At 39.6% G+C, this 20,900-nt stretch overlaps 32 non-coding genes across 32 annotated transcripts; 11 read left to right on the plus strand and 21 right to left on the minus strand.

Annotated features, from left to right (window-relative positions):
- Positions 1-386: 386 nt before the first annotated feature.
- On the minus strand, positions 387-458 carry trnae-cuc (transfer RNA glutamic acid (anticodon CUC)). Its single transcript has one exon. It is a non-coding gene; the product is annotated as a tRNA-Glu (tRNA).
- Positions 459-1,117: 659 nt separating this feature from the next.
- Positions 1,118-1,189, plus strand: trnag-ucc (transfer RNA glycine (anticodon UCC)). The gene has a single exon. It is a non-coding gene; the product is annotated as a tRNA-Gly (tRNA).
- Positions 1,190-1,378: 189 nt separating this feature from the next.
- Positions 1,379-1,450, minus strand: trnae-cuc (transfer RNA glutamic acid (anticodon CUC)). The gene has a single exon. It is a non-coding gene; the product is annotated as a tRNA-Glu (tRNA).
- Positions 1,451-2,109: 659 nt separating this feature from the next.
- On the plus strand, positions 2,110-2,181 carry trnag-ucc (transfer RNA glycine (anticodon UCC)). The gene has a single exon. It is a non-coding gene; the product is annotated as a tRNA-Gly (tRNA).
- A 189-nt stretch (positions 2,182-2,370) lies between these two features.
- On the minus strand, positions 2,371-2,442 carry trnae-cuc (transfer RNA glutamic acid (anticodon CUC)). The gene has a single exon. It is a non-coding gene; the product is annotated as a tRNA-Glu (tRNA).
- A 920-nt stretch (positions 2,443-3,362) lies between these two features.
- trnae-uuc (transfer RNA glutamic acid (anticodon UUC)) lies at positions 3,363-3,434 on the minus strand. Its single transcript has one exon. It is a non-coding gene; the product is annotated as a tRNA-Glu (tRNA).
- A 659-nt stretch (positions 3,435-4,093) lies between these two features.
- On the plus strand, positions 4,094-4,165 carry trnag-ucc (transfer RNA glycine (anticodon UCC)). Its single transcript has one exon. It is a non-coding gene; the product is annotated as a tRNA-Gly (tRNA).
- A 189-nt stretch (positions 4,166-4,354) lies between these two features.
- On the minus strand, positions 4,355-4,426 carry trnae-cuc (transfer RNA glutamic acid (anticodon CUC)). Its single transcript has one exon. It is a non-coding gene; the product is annotated as a tRNA-Glu (tRNA).
- A 659-nt stretch (positions 4,427-5,085) lies between these two features.
- On the plus strand, positions 5,086-5,157 carry trnag-ucc (transfer RNA glycine (anticodon UCC)). Its single transcript has one exon. It is a non-coding gene; the product is annotated as a tRNA-Gly (tRNA).
- A 189-nt stretch (positions 5,158-5,346) lies between these two features.
- Positions 5,347-5,418, minus strand: trnae-cuc (transfer RNA glutamic acid (anticodon CUC)). Its single transcript has one exon. It is a non-coding gene; the product is annotated as a tRNA-Glu (tRNA).
- A 920-nt stretch (positions 5,419-6,338) lies between these two features.
- On the minus strand, positions 6,339-6,410 carry trnae-uuc (transfer RNA glutamic acid (anticodon UUC)). The gene has a single exon. It is a non-coding gene; the product is annotated as a tRNA-Glu (tRNA).
- Positions 6,411-7,069: 659 nt separating this feature from the next.
- trnag-ucc (transfer RNA glycine (anticodon UCC)) lies at positions 7,070-7,141 on the plus strand. Its single transcript has one exon. It is a non-coding gene; the product is annotated as a tRNA-Gly (tRNA).
- A 188-nt stretch (positions 7,142-7,329) lies between these two features.
- trnae-cuc (transfer RNA glutamic acid (anticodon CUC)) lies at positions 7,330-7,401 on the minus strand. Its single transcript has one exon. It is a non-coding gene; the product is annotated as a tRNA-Glu (tRNA).
- A 904-nt stretch (positions 7,402-8,305) lies between these two features.
- trnae-cuc (transfer RNA glutamic acid (anticodon CUC)) lies at positions 8,306-8,377 on the minus strand. The gene has a single exon. It is a non-coding gene; the product is annotated as a tRNA-Glu (tRNA).
- A 659-nt stretch (positions 8,378-9,036) lies between these two features.
- On the plus strand, positions 9,037-9,108 carry trnag-ucc (transfer RNA glycine (anticodon UCC)). Its single transcript has one exon. It is a non-coding gene; the product is annotated as a tRNA-Gly (tRNA).
- A 189-nt stretch (positions 9,109-9,297) lies between these two features.
- trnae-cuc (transfer RNA glutamic acid (anticodon CUC)) lies at positions 9,298-9,369 on the minus strand. Its single transcript has one exon. It is a non-coding gene; the product is annotated as a tRNA-Glu (tRNA).
- Positions 9,370-10,289: 920 nt separating this feature from the next.
- Positions 10,290-10,361, minus strand: trnae-uuc (transfer RNA glutamic acid (anticodon UUC)). Its single transcript has one exon. It is a non-coding gene; the product is annotated as a tRNA-Glu (tRNA).
- A 659-nt stretch (positions 10,362-11,020) lies between these two features.
- On the plus strand, positions 11,021-11,092 carry trnag-ucc (transfer RNA glycine (anticodon UCC)). The gene has a single exon. It is a non-coding gene; the product is annotated as a tRNA-Gly (tRNA).
- Positions 11,093-11,280: 188 nt separating this feature from the next.
- Positions 11,281-11,352, minus strand: trnae-cuc (transfer RNA glutamic acid (anticodon CUC)). Its single transcript has one exon. It is a non-coding gene; the product is annotated as a tRNA-Glu (tRNA).
- Positions 11,353-12,256: 904 nt separating this feature from the next.
- Positions 12,257-12,328, minus strand: trnae-cuc (transfer RNA glutamic acid (anticodon CUC)). Its single transcript has one exon. It is a non-coding gene; the product is annotated as a tRNA-Glu (tRNA).
- A 659-nt stretch (positions 12,329-12,987) lies between these two features.
- On the plus strand, positions 12,988-13,059 carry trnag-ucc (transfer RNA glycine (anticodon UCC)). The gene has a single exon. It is a non-coding gene; the product is annotated as a tRNA-Gly (tRNA).
- Positions 13,060-13,247: 188 nt separating this feature from the next.
- On the minus strand, positions 13,248-13,319 carry trnae-cuc (transfer RNA glutamic acid (anticodon CUC)). The gene has a single exon. It is a non-coding gene; the product is annotated as a tRNA-Glu (tRNA).
- Positions 13,320-14,223: 904 nt separating this feature from the next.
- On the minus strand, positions 14,224-14,295 carry trnae-cuc (transfer RNA glutamic acid (anticodon CUC)). Its single transcript has one exon. It is a non-coding gene; the product is annotated as a tRNA-Glu (tRNA).
- Positions 14,296-15,214: 919 nt separating this feature from the next.
- Positions 15,215-15,286, minus strand: trnae-uuc (transfer RNA glutamic acid (anticodon UUC)). Its single transcript has one exon. It is a non-coding gene; the product is annotated as a tRNA-Glu (tRNA).
- Positions 15,287-15,945: 659 nt separating this feature from the next.
- On the plus strand, positions 15,946-16,017 carry trnag-ucc (transfer RNA glycine (anticodon UCC)). The gene has a single exon. It is a non-coding gene; the product is annotated as a tRNA-Gly (tRNA).
- A 189-nt stretch (positions 16,018-16,206) lies between these two features.
- trnae-cuc (transfer RNA glutamic acid (anticodon CUC)) lies at positions 16,207-16,278 on the minus strand. Its single transcript has one exon. It is a non-coding gene; the product is annotated as a tRNA-Glu (tRNA).
- Positions 16,279-16,937: 659 nt separating this feature from the next.
- Positions 16,938-17,009, plus strand: trnag-ucc (transfer RNA glycine (anticodon UCC)). Its single transcript has one exon. It is a non-coding gene; the product is annotated as a tRNA-Gly (tRNA).
- A 189-nt stretch (positions 17,010-17,198) lies between these two features.
- Positions 17,199-17,270, minus strand: trnae-cuc (transfer RNA glutamic acid (anticodon CUC)). Its single transcript has one exon. It is a non-coding gene; the product is annotated as a tRNA-Glu (tRNA).
- A 920-nt stretch (positions 17,271-18,190) lies between these two features.
- On the minus strand, positions 18,191-18,262 carry trnae-cuc (transfer RNA glutamic acid (anticodon CUC)). The gene has a single exon. It is a non-coding gene; the product is annotated as a tRNA-Glu (tRNA).
- A 659-nt stretch (positions 18,263-18,921) lies between these two features.
- trnag-ucc (transfer RNA glycine (anticodon UCC)) lies at positions 18,922-18,993 on the plus strand. Its single transcript has one exon. It is a non-coding gene; the product is annotated as a tRNA-Gly (tRNA).
- A 189-nt stretch (positions 18,994-19,182) lies between these two features.
- Positions 19,183-19,254, minus strand: trnae-uuc (transfer RNA glutamic acid (anticodon UUC)). The gene has a single exon. It is a non-coding gene; the product is annotated as a tRNA-Glu (tRNA).
- A 920-nt stretch (positions 19,255-20,174) lies between these two features.
- trnae-cuc (transfer RNA glutamic acid (anticodon CUC)) lies at positions 20,175-20,246 on the minus strand. Its single transcript has one exon. It is a non-coding gene; the product is annotated as a tRNA-Glu (tRNA).
- Between the last annotated feature and the right edge of the window lie 654 nt (positions 20,247-20,900).

A 20,900-nucleotide genomic window follows, 5' to 3' on the forward strand; every position in this document is an offset into this window, starting at 1 on the left:
CAGCAGTCACTGATGGTGCAAGTCAAATTAGTTCAGTGCACAATAAAAATGTAAAACTTCAAACCCCAAGAATGACCAGTAATTGCATCTTTCCGATCATAACGATTTTACATTGAATTATGTGGCATTGGTGGTATAGTGGTGAGCATAGCTGCCTTCCAAGCAGATGACCCGGGGTTCGATTCCCGGCCAATACAAAGATTTATCTGTCCTACTTCGAAGTAAGCAGATTGCAGAGTATTTCCTAATCCATTCTAAACATCACCAAACCTACTGATTGTGTAAATGTACCTGTTTTTAATTGTTTATCGTAAAGCAGCCATTTCCTCAATTATGTCATCAACAATGATTTTTGACAAGAGATACTGAGTACAGAAATGAAACTCTTCCCTGACCGGGAATCGAACCCGGGCCACGACGGTGAGAGCGTCGGATCCTAGCCACTAGACCATCAGGGAGACACTATTATTCTTTTTCCACCAAGTGAACGCTTGCACAGTTGTATAGAATCAGTCATTCCATGAACTTGCATTGTCAAACTGACGTCCTGATTTTGGATTTCTTTTGCCACAAAAATGTGCGTAGAGTCCCATCGGTGTGTAAAATGACCTTCCGGAACGTCTACAATTAGGCTCAATTGTCTTAAATTCAGCAAGCAGTCAAGCACGCCTAAGAGCAAATATTTATTGCAACACATAGACTTTAAGAACCAAATTCTGGAAAAGTGTTTTTGTGTTGTGAACAAAAGCTATAGTGAACTAAAGCTATACTATGGCCTCAAACTGTCAACAGTCATGGAATTTGACGGAATGTACAGCGTTGGAGACTATTTTAGCACTGGAACTGCTATAGGTTTTTGGGTGGACATCTCTGTCATGTTGAAAATCAAAAGGTCTTTCTTTGATTACATTTTGTTGCCTTCCTGTGGATTAAGTTTCTTCTTAATGTAGATCAAATTGAACACAGACAACGGTTTCTGATCTGACTCTTTGTCAGCAGTCACTGATGGTGCAAGTCAAATTAGTTCAGTGCACAATAAAAATGTAAAACTTCAAACCCCAAGAATGACCAGTAATTGCATCTTTCCGATCATAACGATTTTACATTGAATTATGTGGCATTGGTGGTATAGTGGTGAGCATAGCTGCCTTCCAAGCAGTTGACCCGGGTTCGATTCCCGGCCAATACAAAGATTTATCTGTCCTACTTCGAAGTAAGCAGATTGCAGAGTATTTCCTAATCCATTCTAAACATCACCAAACCTACTGATTGCGTAAATGTACCTGTTTTTAATTGTTTTTCGTAAAGCAGCCATTTCCTCAATTATGTCATCAACAATGATTTTTGACAAGAGATACTGAGTACAGAAATGAAACTCTTCCCTGACCGGGAATCGAACCCGGGCCACGACGGTGAGAGCGTCGGATCCTAGCCACTAGACCATCAGGGAGACACTCTTCCTCTTAATCCACCAAGAGAACACTTGCACAGTTGTATAGAATCAGTCATTCCATGAACTTGCATTGTCCAACTGACGTCCTGATTTTGGATTTCTTTTGCCACAAAAATGTGCGTAGAGTCCCATCGGTGTGTAAAATGACCTTCCGGAACGTCTACAATTAGGCTCAATTGTCTTAAATTCAGCAAGCAGTCAAGCACGCCTAAGAGCAAATATTTATTGCAACACATAGACTTTAAGAACCAAATTCTGGAAAAGTTTTTTTGTGTTGTGAACAAAAGCTATAGTGAACTAAAGCTATACTGTGGCCTCAGACTGTCAACAGTCATGGAATTTGACGGAATGTACAGCGTTGGAGACTATTTTAGCACTGGAACTGCTATAGGTTTTTGGGTGGACATCTCTGTCATGTTGAAAATCAAAAGGTCTTTCTTTGATTACATTTTGTTGCCTTCCTGTGGATTAAGTTTCTTCTTAATGTAGATCAAATTGAACACAGACAACGGTTTCTGATCTGACTCTTTGTCAGCAGTCACTGATGGTGCAAGTCAAATTAGTTCAGTGCACAATAAAAATGTAAAACTTCAAACCCCAAGAATGACCAGTAATTGCATCTTTCCGATCATAACGATTTTACATTGAATTATGTGGCATTGGTGGTATAGTGGTGAGCATAGCTGCCTTCCAAGCAGTTGACCCGGGTTCGATTCCCGGCCAATACAAAGATTTATCTGTCCTACTTCGAAGTAAGCAGATTGCAGAGTATTTCCTAATCCATTCTAAACATCACCAAACCTACTGATTGTGTAAATGTACCTGTTTTTAATTGTTTATCGTAAAGCAGCCATTTCCTCAATTATGTCATCAACAATGATTTTTGACAAGAGATACTGAGTACAGAAATGAAACTCTTCCCTGACCGGGAATCGAACCCGGGCCACGACGGTGAGAGCGTCGGATCCTAGCCACTAGACCATCAGGGAGACACTATTATTCTTTTTCCACCAAGTGAACGCTTGCACAGTTGTATAGAATCAGTCATTCCATGAACTTGCATTGTCCAACTGACGTCCTGATTTTGGATTTCTTTTGCCACAAAAATGTGCGTAGAGTCCCATCGGTGTGTAAAATGACCTTCCGGAACGTCTACAATTAGGCTCAATTGTCTTAAATTCAGCAAGCAGTCAAGCACGCCTAAGAGCAAATATTTATTGCAACACATAGACTTTAAGAACCAAATTCTGGAAAAGTGTTTTTGTGTTGTGAACAAAAGCTATAGTGAACTAAAGCTATACTATGGCCTCAAACTGTCAACAGTCATGGAATTTGACGGAATGTACAGCGTTGGAGACTATTTTAGCACTGGAACTGCTATAGGTTTTTGGGTGGACATCTCTGTCATGTTGAAAATCAAAAGGTCTTTCTTTGATTACATTTTGTTGCCTTCCTGTGGATTAAGTTTCTTCTTAATGTAGATCAAATTGAACACAGACAACGGTTTCTGATCTGACTCTTTGTCAGCAGTCACTGATGGTGCAAGTCAAATTAGTTCAGTGCACAATAAAAATGTAAAACTTCAAACCCCAAGAATGACCAGTAATTGCATCTTTCCGATCATAACGATTTTACATTGAATTATGTGGCATTGGTGGTATAGTGGTGAGCATAGCTGCCTTCCAAGCAGTTGACCCCGGTTCGATTCCCGGCCAATACAAAGATTTATCTGTCCTACTTCGAAGTAAGCAGATTGCAGAGTATTTCCTAATCCATTCTAAACATCACCAAACCTACTGATTGCGTAAATGTACCTGTTTTTAATTGTTTATCGTAAAGCAGCCATTTCCTCAATTATGTCATTAACAATGATATTTGACATTAGATAATGAATATAGAAATGAAACTCTTCCCTGACCGGGAATCGAACCCGGGCCACGACGGTGAAAGCGTCGGATCCTAGCCACTAGACCATCAGGGAGACAATCTCCCTCTTAATCCACCAAGTGAACACTTGCACAGTTGTATAGAATCAGTCATTCCATGAACTTGCATTGTCCAACTGACGTCCTGATTTTGGATTTCTTTTGCCACAAAAATGTGCGTAGAGTCCCATCGGTGTGTAAAATGACCTTCCGGAACGTCTACAATTAGGCTCAATTGTCTTAAATTCAGCAAGCAGTCAAGCACGCCTAAGAGCAAATATTTATTGCAACACATAGACTTTAAGAACCAAATTCTGGAAAAGTTTTTTTGTGTTGTGAACAAAAGCTATAGTGAACTAAAGCTATACTATGGCCTCAGACTGTCAACAGTCATGGAATTTGACGGAATGTACAGCGTTGGAGACTATTTTAGCACTGGAACTGCTATAGGTTTTTGGGTGGACATCTCTGTCATGTTGAAAATCAAAAGGTCTTTCTTTGATTACATTTTGTTGCCTTCCTGTGGATTAAGTTTCATCTTAATGTAGATCAAATTGAACACAGACAACGGTTTCTGATCTGACTCTTTGTCAGCAGTCACTGATGGTGCAAGTCAAATTAGTTCAGTGCACAATAAAAATGTAAAACTTCAAACCCCAAGAATGACCAGTAATTGCATCTTTCCGATCATAACGATTTTACATTGAATTATGTGGCATTGGTGGTATAGTGGTGAGCATAGCTGCCTTCCAAGCAGTTGACCCGGGTTCGATTCCCGGCCAATACAAAGATTTATCTGTCCTACTTCGAAGTAAGCAGATTGCAGAGTATTTCCTAATCCATTCTAAACATCACCAAACCTACTGATTGTGTAAATGTACCTGTTTTTAATTGTTTATCCTAAAGCAGCCATTTCCTCAATTATGTCATCAACAATGATTTTTGACAAGAGATACTGAGTACAGAAATGAAACTCTTCCCTGACCGGGAATCGAACCCGGGCCACGACGGTGAGAGCGTCGGATCCTAGCCACTAGACCATCAGGGAGACACTATTATTCTTTTTCCACCAAGTGAACGCTTGCACAGTTGTATAGAATCAGTCATTCCATGAACTTGCATTGTCCAACTGACGTCCTGATTTTGGATTTCTTTTGCCACAAAAATGTGCGTAGAGTCCCATCGGTGTGTAAAATGACCTTCCGGAACGTCTACAATTAGGCTCAATTGTCTTAAATTCAGCAAGCAGTCAAGCACGCCTAAGAGCAAATATTTATTGCAACACATAGACTTTAAGAACCAAATTCTGGAAAAGTGTTTTTGTGTTGTGAACAAAAGCTATAGTGAACTAAAGCTATACTATGGCCTCAAACTGTCAACAGTCATGGAATTTGACGGAATGTACAGCGTTGGAGACTATTTTAGCACTGGAACTGCTATAGGTTTTTGGGTGGACATCTCTGTCATGTTGAAAATCAAAAGGTCTTTCTTTGATTACATTTTGTTGCCTTCCTGTGGATTAAGTTTCTTCTTAATGTAGATCAAATTGAACACAGACAACGGTTTCTGATCTGACTCTTTGTCAGCAGTCACTGATGGTGCAAGTCAAATTAGTTCAGTGCACAATAAAAATGTAAAACTTCAAACCCCAAGAATGACCAGTAATTGCATCTTTCCGATCATAACGATTTTACATTGAATTATGTGGCATTGGTGGTATAGTGGTGAGCATAGCTGCCTTCCAAGCAGTTGACCCGGGTTCGATTCCCGGCCAATACAAAGATTTATCTGTCCTACTTCGAAGTAAGCAGATTGCAGAGTATTTCCTAATCCATTCTAAACATCACCAAACCTACTGATTGTGTAAATGTACCTGTTTTTAATTGTTTATCGTAAAGCAGCCATTTCCTCAATTATGTCATCAACAATGATTTTTGACAAGAGATACTGAGTACAGAAATGAAACTCTTCCCTGACCGGGAATCGAACCCGGGCCACGACGGTGAGAGCGTCGGATCCTAGCCACTAGACCATCAGGGAGACACTATTATTCTTTTTCCACCAAGTGAACGCTTGCACAGTTGTATAGAATCAGTCATTCCATGAACTTGCATTGTCCAACTGACGTCCTGATTTTGGATTTCTTTTGCCACAAAAATGTGCGTAGAGTCCCATCGGTGTGTAAAATGACCTTCCGGAACGTCTACAATTAGGCTCAATTGTCTTAAATTCAGCAAGCAGTCAAGCACGCCTAAGAGCAAATATTTATTGCAACACATAGACTTTAAGAACCAAATTCTGGAAAAGTGTTTTTGTGTTGTGAACAAAAGCTATAGTGAACTAAAGCTATACTATGGCCTCAAACTGTCAACAGTCATGGAATTTGACGGAATGTACAGCGTTGGAGACTATTTTAGCACTGGAACTGCTATAGGTTTTTGGGTGGACATCTCTGTCATGTTGAAAATCAAAAGGTCTTTCTTTGATTACATTTTGTTGCCTTCCTGTGGATTAAGTTTCTTCTTAATGTAGATCAAATTGAACACAGACAACGGTTTCTGATCTGACTCTTTGTCAGCAGTCACTGATGGTGCAAGTCAAATTAGTTCAGTGCACAATAAAAATGTAAAACTTCAAACCCCAAGAATGACCAGTAATTGCATCTTTCCGATCATAACGATTTTACATTGAATTATGTGGCATTGGTGGTATAGTGGTGAGCATAGCTGCCTTCCAAGCAGTTGACCCCGGTTCGATTCCCGGCCAATACAAAGATTTATCTGTCCTACTTCGAAGTAAGCAGATTGCAGAGTATTTCCTAATCCATTCTAAACATCACCAAACCTACTGATTGCGTAAATGTACCTGTTTTTAATTGTTTATCGTAAAGCAGCCATTTCCTCAATTATGTCATTAACAATGATATTTGACATTAGATAATGAATATAGAAATGAAACTCTTCCCTGACCGGGAATCGAACCCGGGCCACGACGGTGAAAGCGTCGGATCCTAGCCACTAGACCATCAGGGAGACAATCTCCCTCTTAATCCACCAAGTGAACACTTGCACAGTTGTATAGAATCAGTCATTCCATGAACTTGCATTGTCCAACTGACGTCCTGATTTTGGATTTCTTTTGCCACAAAAATGTGCGTAGAGTCCCATCGGTGTGTAAAATGACCTTCCGGAACGTCTACAATTAGGCTCAATTGTCTTAAATTCAGCAAGCAGTCAAGCACGCCTAAGAGCAAATATTTATTGCAACACATAGACTTTAAGAACCAAATTCTGGAAAAGTTTTTTTGTGTTGTGAACAAAAGCTATAGTGAACTAAAGCTATACTATGGCCTCAGACTGTCAACAGTCATGGAATTTGACGGAATGTACAGCGTTGGAGACTATTTTAGCACTGGAACTGCTATAGGTTTTTGGGTGGACATCTCTGTCATGTTGAAAATCAAAAGGTCTTTCTTTGATTACATTTTGTTGCCTTCCTGTGGATTAAGTTTCTTCTTAATGTAGATCAAATTGAACACAGACAACGGTTTCTGATCTGACTCTTTGTCAGCAGTCACTGATGGTGCAAGTCAAATTAGTTCAGTGCACAATAAAAATGTAAAACTTCAAACCCCAAGAATGACCAGTAATTGCATCTTTCCGATCATAACGATTTTACATTGAATTATGTGGCATTGGTGGTATAGTGGTGAGCATAGCTGCCTTCCAAGCAGTTGACCCGGGTTCGATTCCCGGCCAAAGCAAAGATTCATCTGGCCTACTTCAAATTAAGCAGATTGCAGAGTATTTCCTAATCCATTCTAAACATCACCAAACCTACTGATTGTGTAAATGTACCTGTTTCAATTATTTATCTTAAAGCAGCCATTTCCTCAATTATGACATCAACAATGATTTTTGACAATAGATACAGAGTACAGTAATGAAACTCTTCCCTGACCGGGAATCGAACCCGGGCCACGACGGTGAGAGCGTCGGATCCTATCCACTAGACCATCAGGGAGACACTATTCCTCTTCATCCACCAAGTGAATGCTTGCACAGTTGTATAGAATCAGTCATTCCATGAACTTGCATTGTCCAACTGACGTCCTGATTTTGGATTTCTTTTGCCACAAAAATGTGCGTAGAGTCCCATCGGTGTGTAAAATGACCTTCCGGAACGTCTACAATTAGGCTCAATTGTCTTAAATTTAGCAAGCAGTCAAGCACGCCTAAGAGCAAATATTTATTGCAACACATAGACTTTAAGAACCAAATTCTGGAAAAGTTTTTTTGTGTTGTGAACTAAAGTTATACTATGGCCTCAGACTGTCAACAGTCATGGAATTTGACGGAATGTACAGCGTTGGAGACTATTTTAGCACTGGAACTGCTATAGGTTTTTGGGTGGACATCACTGTCATGTTGAAAATCAAAAGGTCTTTCTTTGATTACATTTTGTTGCCTTCCTGTGGATTAAGTTTCATCTTAATGTAGATCAAATTGAACACAGACAACGGTTTCTGATCTGACTCTTTGTCAGCAGTCACTGATGGTGCAAGTCAAATTAGTTTAGTGCACAATAAAAATGTAAAACTTCAAACCCCAAGAAAGACCAGTCATTTCATCTTTCCGATCATAACGATTTTACATTGAATTATGTGGCATTGGTGGTATAGTGGTGAGCGTAGCTGCCTTCCAAGCAGTTGACCTGGATTCGATTCCCGGCCAATGCAAAGATTTATCTGTCCTACTTCGAAGTAAGCAGATTGCAGAGTATTTCCTAATCCATTCTAAACATCACCAAACCTACTGATTGTGTAAATGTACCTGTTTTTAATTGTTTATCCTAAAGCAGCCATTTCCTCAATTATGTCATCAACAATGATTTTTGACAAGAGATACTGAGTACAGAAATGAAACTCTTCCCTGACCGGGAATCGAACCCGGGCCACGACGGTGAGAGCGTCGGATCCTAGCCACTAGACCATCAGGGAGACACTATTATTCTTTTTCCACCAAGTGAACGCTTGCACAGTTGTATAGAATCAGTCATTCCATGAACTTGCATTGTCCAACTGACGTCCTGATTTTGGATTTCTTTTGCCACAAAAATGTGCGTAGAGTCCCATCGGTGTGTAAAATGACCTTCCGGAACGTCTACAATTAGGCTCAATTGTCTTAAATTCAGCAAGCAGTCAAGCACGCCTAAGAGCAAATATTTATTGCAACACATAGACTTTAAGAACCAAATTCTGGAAAAGTGTTTTTGTGTTGTGAACAAAAGCTATAGTGAACTAAAGCTATACTATGGCCTCAAACTGTCAACAGTCATGGAATTTGACGGAATGTACAGCGTTGGAGACTATTTTAGCACTGGAACTGCTATAGGTTTTTGGGTGGACATCTCTGTCATGTTGAAAATCAAAAGGTCTTTCTTTGATTACATTTTGTTGCCTTCCTGTGGATTAAGTTTCTTCTTAATGTAGATCAAATTGAACACAGACAACGGTTTCTGATCTGACTCTTTGTCAGCAGTCACTGATGGTGCAAGTCAAATTAGTTCAGTGCACAATAAAAATGTAAAACTTCAAACCCCAAGAATGACCAGTAATTGCATCTTTCCGATCATAACGATTTTACATTGAATTATGTGGCATTGGTGGTATAGTGGTGAGCATAGCTGCCTTCCAAGCAGTTGACCCGGGTTCGATTCCCGGCCAATACAAAGATTTATCTGTCCTACTTCGAAGTAAGCAGATTGCAGAGTATTTCCTAATCCATTCTAAACATCACCAAACCTACTGATTGTGTAAATGTACCTGTTTTTAATTGTTTATCGTAAAGCAGCCATTTCCTCAATTATGTCATCAACAATGATTTTTGACAAGAGATACTGAGTACAGAAATGAAACTCTTCCCTGACCGGGAATCGAACCCGGGCCACGACGGTGAGAGCGTCGGATCCTAGCCACTAGACCATCAGGGAGACACTATTATTCTTTTTCCACCAAGTGAACGCTTGCACAGTTGTATAGAATCAGTCATTCCATGAACTTGCATTGTCCAACTGACGTCCTGATTTTGGATTTCTTTTGCCACAAAAATGTGCGTAGAGTCCCATCGGTGTGTAAAATGACCTTCCGGAACGTCTACAATTAGGCTCAATTGTCTTAAATTCAGCAAGCAGTCAAGCACGCCTAAGAGCAAATATTTATTGCAACACATAGACTTTAAGAACCAAATTCTGGAAAAGTGTTTTTGTGTTGTGAACAAAAGCTATAGTGAACTAAAGCTATACTATGGCCTCAAACTGTCAACAGTCATGGAATTTGACGGAATGTACAGCGTTGGAGACTATTTTAGCACTGGAACTGCTATAGGTTTTTGGGTGGACATCTCTGTCATGTTGAAAATCAAAAGGTCTTTCTTTGATTACATTTTGTTGCCTTCCTGTGGATTAAGTTTCTTCTTAATGTAGATCAAATTGAACACAGACAACGGTTTCTGATCTGACTCTTTGTCAGCAGTCACTGATGGTGCAAGTCAAATTAGTTCAGTGCACAATAAAAATGTAAAACTTCAAACCCCAAGAATGACCAGTAATTGCATCTTTCCGATCATAACGATTTTACATTGAATTATGTGGCATTGGTGGTATAGTGGTGAGCATAGCTGCCTTCCAAGCAGTTGACCCCGGTTCGATTCCCGGCCAATACAAAGATTTATCTGTCCTACTTCGAAGTAAGCAGATTGCAGAGTATTTCCTAATCCATTCTAAACATCACCAAACCTACTGATTGCGTAAATGTACCTGTTTTTAATTGTTTATCGTAAAGCAGCCATTTCCTCAATTATGTCATTAACAATGATATTTGACATTAGATAATGAATATAGAAATGAAACTCTTCCCTGACCGGGAATCGAACCCGGGCCACGACGGTGAAAGCGTCGGATCCTAGCCACTAGACCATCAGGGAGACAATCTCCCTCTTAATCCACCAAGTGAACACTTGCACAGTTGTATAGAATCAGTCATTCCATGAACTTGCATTGTCCAACTGACGTCCTGATTTTGGATTTCTTTTGCCACAAAAATGTGCGTAGAGTCCCATCGGTGTGTAAAATGACCTTCCGGAACGTCTACAATTAGGCTCAATTGTCTTAAATTCAGCAAGCAGTCAAGCACGCCTAAGAGCAAATATTTATTGCAACACATAGACTTTAAGAACCAAATTCTGGAAAAGTTTTTTTGTGTTGTGAACAAAAGCTATAGTGAACTAAAGCTATACTATGGCCTCAGACTGTCAACAGTCATGGAATTTGACGGAATGTACAGCGTTGGAGACTATTTTAGCACTGGAACTGCTATAGGTTTTTGGGTGGACATCTCTGTCATGTTGAAAATCAAAAGGTCTTTCTTTGATTACATTTTGTTGCCTTCCTGTGGATTAAGTTTCTTCTTAATGTAGATCAAATTGAACACAGACAACGGTTTCTGATCTGACTCTTTGTCAGCAGTCACTGATGGTGCAAGTCAAATTAGTTCAGTGCACAATAAAAATGTAAAACTTCAAACCCCAAGAATGACCAGTAATTGCATCTTTCCGATCATAACGATTTTACATTGAATTATGTGGCATTGGTGGTATAGTGGTGAGCATAGCTGCCTTCCAAGCAGTTGACCCGGGTTCGATTCCCGGCCAAAGCAAAGATTCATCTGGCCTACTTCAAATTAAGCAGATTGCAGAGTATTTCCTAATCCATTCTAAACATCACCAAACCTACTGATTGTGTAAATGTACCTGTTTCAATTATTTATCTTAAAGCAGCCATTTCCTCAATTATGACATCAACAATGATTTTTGACAATAGATACAGAGTACAGTAATGAAACTCTTCCCTGACCGGGAATCGAACCCGGGCCACGACGGTGAGAGCGTCGGATCCTATCCACTAGACCATCAGGGAGACACTATTCCTCTTCATCCACCAAGTGAATGCTTGCACAGTTGTATAGAATCAGTCATTCCATGAACTTGCATTGTCCAACTGACGTCCTGATTTTGGATTTCTTTTGCCACAAAAATGTGCGTAGAGTCCCATCGGTGTGTAAAATGACCTTCCGGAACGTCTACAATTAGGCTCAATTGTCTTAAATTTAGCAAGCAGTCAAGCACGCCTAAGAGCAAATATTTATTGCAACACATAGACTTTAAGAACCAAATTCTGGAAAAGTTTTTTTGTGTTGTGAACTAAAGTTATACTATGGCCTCAGACTGTCAACAGTCATGGAATTTGACGGAATGTACAGCGTTGGAGACTATTTTAGCACTGGAACTGCTATAGGTTTTTGGGTGGACATCACTGTCATGTTGAAAATCAAAAGGTCTTTCTTTGATTACATTTTGTTGCCTTCCTGTGGATTAAGTTTCATCTTAATGTAGATCAAATTGAACACAGACAACGGTTTCTGATCTGACTCTTTGTCAGCAGTCACTGATGGTGCAAGTCAAATTAGTTTAGTGCACAATAAAAATGTAAAACTTCAAACCCCAAGAAAGACCAGTCATTTCATCTTTCCGATCATAACGATTTTACATTGAATTATGTGGCATTGGTGGTATAGTGGTGAGCGTAGCTGCCTTCCAAGCAGTTGACCTGGATTCGATTCCCGGCCAATGCAAAGATTTATCTGTCCTACTTCGAAGTAAGCAGATTGCAGAGTATTTCCTAATCCATTCTAAACATCACCAAACCTACTGATTGTGTAAATGTACCTGTTTTTAATTATTTATCTTAAAGCAGCCATTTCCTCAATTATGTCATCAACAATGATTTTTGACAATAGATACAGAGTACAGTAATGAAACTCTTCCCTGACCGGGAATCGAACCCGGGCCACAACGGTGAGAGCGTTGGATCCTAGCCACTAGACCATCAGGGAGACACTATTCCTCTTTATCCACCAAGTGAATGCTTGCACAGTTGTATAGAATCAGTCATTCCATGAACTTGCATTGTCCAACTGACGTCCTGATTTTGGATTTCTTTTGCCACAAAAATGTGCGTAGAGTCCCATCGGTGTGTAAAATGACCTTCCGGAACGTCTACAATTAGGCTCAATTGTCTTAAATTCAGCAAGCAGTCAAGCACGCCTAAGAGCAAATATTTATTGCAACACATAGACTTTAAGAACCAAATTCTGGAAAAGTTTTTTTGTGTTGTGAACAAAAGCTATAGTGAACTAAAGCTATACTATGGCCTCAGACTGTCAACAGTCATGGAATTTGACGGGATGTACAGCGTTGGAGACTATTTTAGCACTGGAACTGCTATAGGTTTTTGGGTGGACATCTCTGTCATGTTGAAAATCAAAAGGTCTTTCTTTGATTACATTTTGTTGCCTTCCTGTGGATTAAGTTTCTTCTTAATGTAGATCAAATTGAACACAGACAACGGTTTCTGATCTGACTCTTTGTCAGCAGTCACTGATGGTGCAAGTCAAATTAGTTCAGTGCACAATAAAAATGTAAAACTTCAAACCCCAAGAATGACCAGTAATTGCATCTTTCCGATCATAACGATTTTACATTGAATTATGTGGCATTGGTGGTATAGTGGTGAGCATAGCTGCCTTCCAAGCAGTTGACCCGGGTTCGATTCCCGGCCAAAGCAAAGATTCATCTGGCCTACTTCAAATTAAGCAGATTGCAGAGTATTTCCTAATCCATTCTAAACATCACCAAACCTACTGATTGTGTAAATGTACCTGTTTCAATTATTTATCTTAAAGCAGCCATTTCCTCAATTATGACATCAACAATGATTTTTGACAATAGATACAGAGTACAGTAATGAAACTCTTCCCTCACCGGGAATCGAACCCGGGCCACGACGGTGAGAGCGTCGGATCCTATCCACTAGACCATCAGGGAGACACTATTCCTCTTCATCCACCAAGTGAATGCTTGCACAGTTGTATAGAATCAGTCATTCCATGAACTTGCATTGTCCAACTGACGTCCTGATTTTGGATTTCTTTTGCCACAAAAATGTGCGTAGAGTCCCATCGGTGTGTAAAATGACCTTCCGGAACGTCTACAATTAGGCTCAATTGTCTTAAATTTAGCAAGCAGTCAAGCACGCCTAAGAGCAAATATTTATTGCAACACATAGACTTTAAGAACCAAATTCTGGAAAAGTTTTTTTGTGTTGTGAACTAAAGTTATACTATGGCCTCAGACTGTCAACAGTCATGGAATTTGACGGAATGTACAGCGTTGGAGACTATTTTAGCACTGGAACTGCTATAGGTTTTTGGGTGGACATCACTGTCATGTTGAAAATCAAAAGGTCTTTCTTTGATTACATTTTGTTGCCTTCCTGTGGATTAAGTTTCATCTTAATGTAGATCAAATTGAACACAGACAACGGTTTCTGATCTGACTCTTTGTCAGCAGTCACTGATGGTGCAAGTCAAATTAGTTTAGTGCACAATAAAAATGTAAAACTTCAAACCCCAAGAAAGACCAGTCATTTCATCTTTCCGATCATAACGATTTTACATTGAATTATGTGGCATTGGTGGTATAGTGGTGAGCGTAGCTGCCTTCCAAGCAGTTGACCTGGATTCGATTCCCGGCCAATGCAAAGATTTATCTGTCCTACTTCGAAGTAAGCAGATTGCAGAGTATTTCCTAATCCATTCTAAACATCACCAAACCTACTGATTGTGTAAATGTACCTGTTTTTAATTATTTATCTTAAAGCAGCCATTTCCTCAATTATGTCATCAACAATGATTTTTGACAATAGATACAGAGTACAGTAATGAAACTCTTCCCTGACCGGGAATCGAACCCGGGCCACAACGGTGAGAGCGTTGGATCCTAGCCACTAGACCATCAGGGAGACACTATTCCTCTTTATCCACCAAGTGAATGCTTGCACAGTTGTATAGAATCAGTCATTCCATGAACTTGCATTGTCCAACTGACGTCCTGATTTTGGATTTCTTTTGCCACAAAAATGTGCGTAGAGTCCCATCGGTGTGTAAAATGACCTTCCGGAACGTCTACAATTAGGCTCAATTGTCTTAAATTCAGCAAGCAGTCAAGCACGCCTAAGAGCAAATATTTATTGCAACACATAGACTTTAAGAACCAAATTCTGGAAAAGTTTTTTTGTGTTGTGAACAAAAGCTATAGTGAACTAAAGCTATACTATGGCCTCAAACTGTCAACAGTCATGGAATTTGACGGAATGTACAGCGTTAGAGACTATTTTAGCACTGGAACTGCTATAGGTTTTTGGGTGGACATCTCTGTCATGTTGAAAATCAAAAGGTCTTTCTTTGATTACATTTTGTTGCCTTCCTGTGGATTAAGTTTCATCTTAATGTAGATCAAATTGAACACAGACAACGGTTTCTGATCTGACTCTTTGTCAGCAGTCACTGATGGTGCAAGTCAAATTAGTTTAGTGCACAATAAAAATGTAAAACTTCAAACCCCAAGAAAGACCAGTCATTTCATCTTTCCGATCATAACGATTTTTCATTGACTACGTGTTATTGGTGGTATAGTGGTGAGCATAGCTGCCTTCCAAGCAGTTGACCCGGGTTCGATTCCTGGCCAATGCAAAGATTCATCAGTCCTACTTCAAATTAAGCAGATTGCATAGTATTTCCTAATACATTCTAAACATCACCAAAATTACTGATTGTGTAAATGAACCTATTTTTAATTATTTATCTTAAAGCAGCCATTTCCTCAATTATGTCATTAACAATGATATTTGACATCAGATAATGAATATAGAAATGAAACTCTTCCCTGACCGGGAATCGAACCCGGGCCACGACGGTGAAAGCGTCGGATCCTAGCCACTAGACCATCAGGGAGACACTCTTCCTCTTAATCCACCAAGTGAATTCTTGCACAGTTGTATAGAATCAGTCATTCCATGAACTTGCATTGTCCAACTGACGTCCTGATTTTGGATTTCTTTTGCCACAAAAATGTGCGTAGAGTCCCATCGGTGTGTAAAATGACCTTCCGGAACGTCTACAATTAGGCTCAATTGTCTTAAATTCAGCAAGCAGTCAAGCACGCCTAAGAGCAAATATTTATTGCAACACATAGACTTTAAGAACCAAATTCTGGAAAAGTTTTTTTGTGTTGTGAACAAAAGCTATAGTGAACTAAAGCTATACTATGGCCTCAGACTGTCAACAGTCATGGAATTTGACGGAATGTACAGCGTTGGAGACTATTTTAGCACTGGAACTGCTATAGGTTTTTGGGTGGACATCTCTGTCATGTTGAAAATCAAAAGGTCTTTCTTTGATTACATTTTGTTGCCTTCCTGTGGATTAAGTTTCTTCTTAATGTAGATCAAATTGAACACAGACAACGGTTTCTGATCTGACTCTTTGTCAGCAGTCACTGATGGTGCAAGTCAAATTAGTTCAGTGCACAATAAAAATGTAAAACTTCAAACCCATAGAATGACCAGTAATTGCATCTTTCCGATCATAACGATTTTACATTGAATTATGTGGCATTGGTTGTATAGTGGTGAGCATAGCTGCCTTCCAAGCAGTTGACCCGGGTTCGATTCCCGGCCAATGCAAAGATTTATCTGTCCTACTTCGAAGTAAGCAGATTGCAGAGTATTTCCTAATCCATTCTAAACATCACCAAACCTACTGATTGTGTAACTGTACCTGTTTTTAATTGTTTATCTTAAAGCAGCCATTTCCTCAATTATGTCATCAACAATGATTTTTGACAAGAGATACTGAGTACAGAAATGAAACTCTTCCCTGACCGGGAATCGAACCCGGGCCACGACGGTGAGAGCGTTGGATCCTAGCCACTAGACCATCAGGGAGACACTATTCTTCTTTATCCACCAAGTGAACGCTTGCACAGTTGTATAGAATCAGTCATTCCATGAACTTGCATTGTCCAACTGACGTCCTGATTTTGGATTTCTTTTGCCACAAAAATGTGCGTAGAGTCCCATCGGTGTGTAAAATGACCTTCCGGAACGTCTACAATTAGGCTCAATTGTCTTAAATTTAGCAAGCAGTCAAGCACGCCTAAGAGCAAATATTTATTGCAACACATAGACTTTAAGAACCAAATTCTGGAAAAGTTTTTTTGTGTTGTGAACAAAAGCTATAGTGAACTAAAGCTATACTATGGCCTCAGACTGTCAACAGTCATGGAATTTGACGGAATGTACAGCGTTGGAGACTATTTTAGCACTGGAACTGCTATAGGTTTTTGGGTGGACATCTCTGTCATGTTGAAAATCAAAAGGTCTTTCTTTGATTACATTTTGTTGCCTTCCTGTGGATTAAGTTTCTTCTTAATGTAGATCAAATTGAACACAGACAACGGTTTCTGATCTGACTCTTTGTCAGCAGTCACTGATGGTGCAAGTCAAATTAGTTCAGTGCACAATAAAAATGTAAAACTTCAAACCCCAAGAATGACCAGTAATTGCATCTTTCCGATCATAACGATTTTACGTTGAATTATGTGGCATTGGTGGTATAGTGGTGAGCATAGCTGCCTTCCAAGCAGTTGACCCGGGTTCGATTCCCGGCCAATACAAAGATTTATCTGTCCTACTTCGAAGTAAGCAGATTGCAGAGTATTTCCTAATCCATTCTAAACATCACCAAACCTACTGATTGTGTAAATGTACCTGTTTTTAATTGTTTATCGTAAAGCAGCCATTTCCTCAATTATGTCATCAACAATGATTTTTGACAAGAGATACTGAGTACAGAAATGAAACTCTTCCCTGACCGGGAATCGAACCCGGGCCACGACGGTGAGAGCGTCGGATCCTAGCCACTAGACCATCAGGGAGACACTATTATTCTTTTTCCACCAAGTGAACGCTTGCACAGTTGTATGGAATCAGTCATTCCATGAACTTGCATTGTCCAACTGACGTCCTGATTTTGGATTTCTTTTGCCACAAAAATGTGCGTAGAGTCCCATCGGTGTGTAAAATGACCTTCCGGAACGTCTACAATTAGGCTCAATTGTCTTAAATTCAGCAAGCAGTCAAGCACGCCTAAGAGCAAATATTTATTGCAACACATAGACTTTAAGAACCAAATTCTGGAAAAGTGTTTTTGTGTTGTGAACAAAAGCTATAGTGAACTAAAGCTATACTATGGCCTCGAACTGTCAACAGTCATGGAATTTGACGGAATGTACAGCGTTGGAGACTATTTTAGCACTGGAACTGCTATAGGTTTTTGGGTGGACATCTCTGTCATGTTGAAAATCAAAAGGTCTTTCTTTGATTACATTTTGTTGCCTTCCTGTGGATTAAGTTTCTTCTTAATGTAGATCAAATTGAACACAGACAACGGTTTCTGATCTGACTCTTTGTCAGCAGTCACTGATGGTGCAAGTCAAATTAGTTCAGTGCACAATAAAAATGTAAAACTTCAAACCCCAAGAATGACCAGTAATTGCATCTTTCCGATCATAACGATTTTACATTGAATTATGTGGCATTGGTGGTATAGTGGTGAGCATAGCTGCCTTCCAAGCAGTTGACCCCGGTTCGATTCCCGGCCAATACAAAGATTTATCTGTCCTACTTCGAAGTAAGCAGATTGCAGAGTATTTCCTAATCCATTCTAAACATCACCAAACCTACTGATTGCGTAAATGTACCTGTTTTTAATTGTTTATCGTAAAGCAGCCATTTCCTCAATTATGTCATCAACAATGATTTTTGACAAGAGATACTGAGTACAGAAATGAAACTCTTCCCTGACCGGGAATCGAACCCGGGCCACAACGGTGAGAGCGTCGGATCCTAGCCACTAGACCATCAGGGAGACACTATTATTCTTTTTCCACCAAGTGAACGCTTGCACAGTTGTATAGAATCAGTCATTCCATGAACTTGCATTGTCCAACTGACGTTCTGATTTTGGATTTCTTTTGCCACAAAAATGTGCGTAGAGTCCCATCGGTGTGTGAAATGACCTTCCGGAACGTCTACAATTAGGCTCAATTGTCTTAAATTCAGCAAGCAGTCAAGCACGCCTAAGAGCAAATATTTATTGCAACACATAGACTTTAAGAACCAAATTCTGGAAAAGTGTTTTTGTGTTGTGAACAAAAGCTATAGTGAACTAAAGCTATACTATGGCCTCAAACTGTCAACAGTCATGGAATTTGACGGAATGTACAGCGTTGGAGACTATTTTAGCACTGGAACTGCTATAGGTTTTTGGGTGGACATCTCTGTCATGTTGAAAATCAAAAGGTCTTTCTTTGATTACATTTTGTTGCCTTCCTGTGGATTAAGTTTCATCTTAATGTAGATCAAATTGAACACAGACAACGGTTTCTGATCTGACTCTTTGTCAGCAGTCACTGATGGTGCAAGTCAAATTAGTTTAGTGCACAATAAAAATGTAAAACTTCAAACCCCAAGAAAGACCAGTCATTTCATCTTTCCGATCATAACGATTTTACATTGAATTACGTGGCATTGGTGGTATAGTGGTGAGCATAGCTGCCTTCCAAGCAGTTGACCTGGGTTCGATTCCCAGCCAATGCAAAGATTCATCTGTCCTACTTCAAATTAAGCAGATTGCAGAGTATTTCCTAATCCATTCTAAACATCACCAAAGTTACTGATTGTGTAAATGTACCTATTTTTAATTATTTATCTTAAAGCAGCCATTTCCTCAATTATGTCATTAACAATGATATTTGACATTAGATAATGAATATAGAAATGAAACTCTTCCCTGACCGGGAATTGAACCCGGGCCACGACGGTGAAAGCGTCGGATCCTAGCCACTAGACCATCAGGGAGACAATCTCCCTCTTAATCCACCAAGTGAACACTTGCACAGTTGTATAGAATCAGTCATTCCATGAACTTGCATTGTCCAACTGACGTCCTGATTTTGGATTTCTTTTGCCACAAAAATGTGCGTAGAGTCCCATCGGTGTGTAAAATGACCTTCCGGAACGTCTACAATTAGGCTCAATTGTCTTAAATTCAGCAAGCAGTCAAGCACGCCTAAGAGCAAATATTTATTGCAACACATAGACTTTAAGAACCAAATTCTGGAAAAGTTTTTTTGTGTTGTGAACAAAAGCTATAGTGAACTAAAGCTATACTATGGCCTCAGACTGTCAACAGTCATGGAATTTGACGGAATGTACAGCGTTGGAGACTATTTTAGCACTGGAACTGCTATAGGTTTTTGGGTGGACATCTCTGTCATGTTGAAAATCAAAAGGTCTTTCTTTGATTACATTTTGTTGCCTTCCTGTGGATTAAGTTTCTTCTTAATGTAGATCAAATTGAACACAGACAACGGTTTCTGATCTGACTCTTTGTCAGCAGTCACTGATGGTGCAAGTCAAATTAGTTCAGTGCACAATAAAAATGTAAAACTTCAAACCCCAAGAATGACCAGTAATTGCATCTTTCCGATCATAACGATTTTACATTGAATTATGTGGCATTGGTGGTATAGTGGTGAGCATAGCTGCCTTCCAAGCAGTTGACCCCGGTTCGATTCCCGGCTAATACAAAGATTTATCTGTCCTACTTCGAAGTAAGCAGATTGCAGAGTATTTCCTAATCCATTCTAAACATCACCAAACCTACTGATTGCGTAAATGTACCTGTTTTTAATTGTTTATCGTAAAGCAGCCATTTCCTCAATTATGTCATCAACAATGATTTTTGACAAGAGATACTGAGTACAGAAATGAAACTCTTCCCTGACCGGGAATCGAACCCGGGCCACGACGGTGAGAGCGTCGGATCCTAGCCACTAGACCATCAGGGAGACACTATTATTCTTTTTCCACCAAGTGAACGCTTGCACAGTTGTATAGAATCAGTCATTCCATGAACTTGCATTGTCCAACTGACGTTCTGATTTTGGATTTCTTTTGCCACAAAAATGTGCGTAGAGTCCCATCGGTGTGTAAAATGACCTTCCGGAACGTCTACAATTAGGCTCAATTGTCTTAAATTCAGCAAGCAGTCAAGCACGCCTAAGAGCAAATATTTATTGCAACACATAGACTTTAAGAACCAAATTCTGGAAAAGTGTTTTTGTGTTGTGAACAAAAGCTATAGTGAACTAAAGCTATACTATGGCCTCAAACTGTCAACAGTCATGGAATTTGACGGAATGTACAGCGTTGGAGACTATTTTAGCACTGGAACTGCTATAGGTTTTTGGGTGGACATCTCTGTCATGTTGAAAATCAAAAGGTCTTTCTTTGATTACATTTTGTTGCCTTCCTGTGGATTAAGTTTCATCTTAATGTAGATCAAATTGAACACAGACAACGGTTTCTGATCTGACTCTTTGTCAGCAGTCACTGATGGTGCAAGTCAAATTAGTTTAGTGCACAATAAAAATGTAAAACTTCAAACCCCAAGAAAGACCAGTCATTTCATCTTTCCGATCATAACGATTTTACATTGAATT

This window comes from Nothobranchius furzeri, chromosome 3, assembly GCF_043380555.1.
Source record: "Nothobranchius furzeri strain GRZ-AD chromosome 3, NfurGRZ-RIMD1, whole genome shotgun sequence".
Classification (NCBI taxonomy): domain Eukaryota; kingdom Metazoa; phylum Chordata; class Actinopteri; order Cyprinodontiformes; family Nothobranchiidae; genus Nothobranchius; species Nothobranchius furzeri.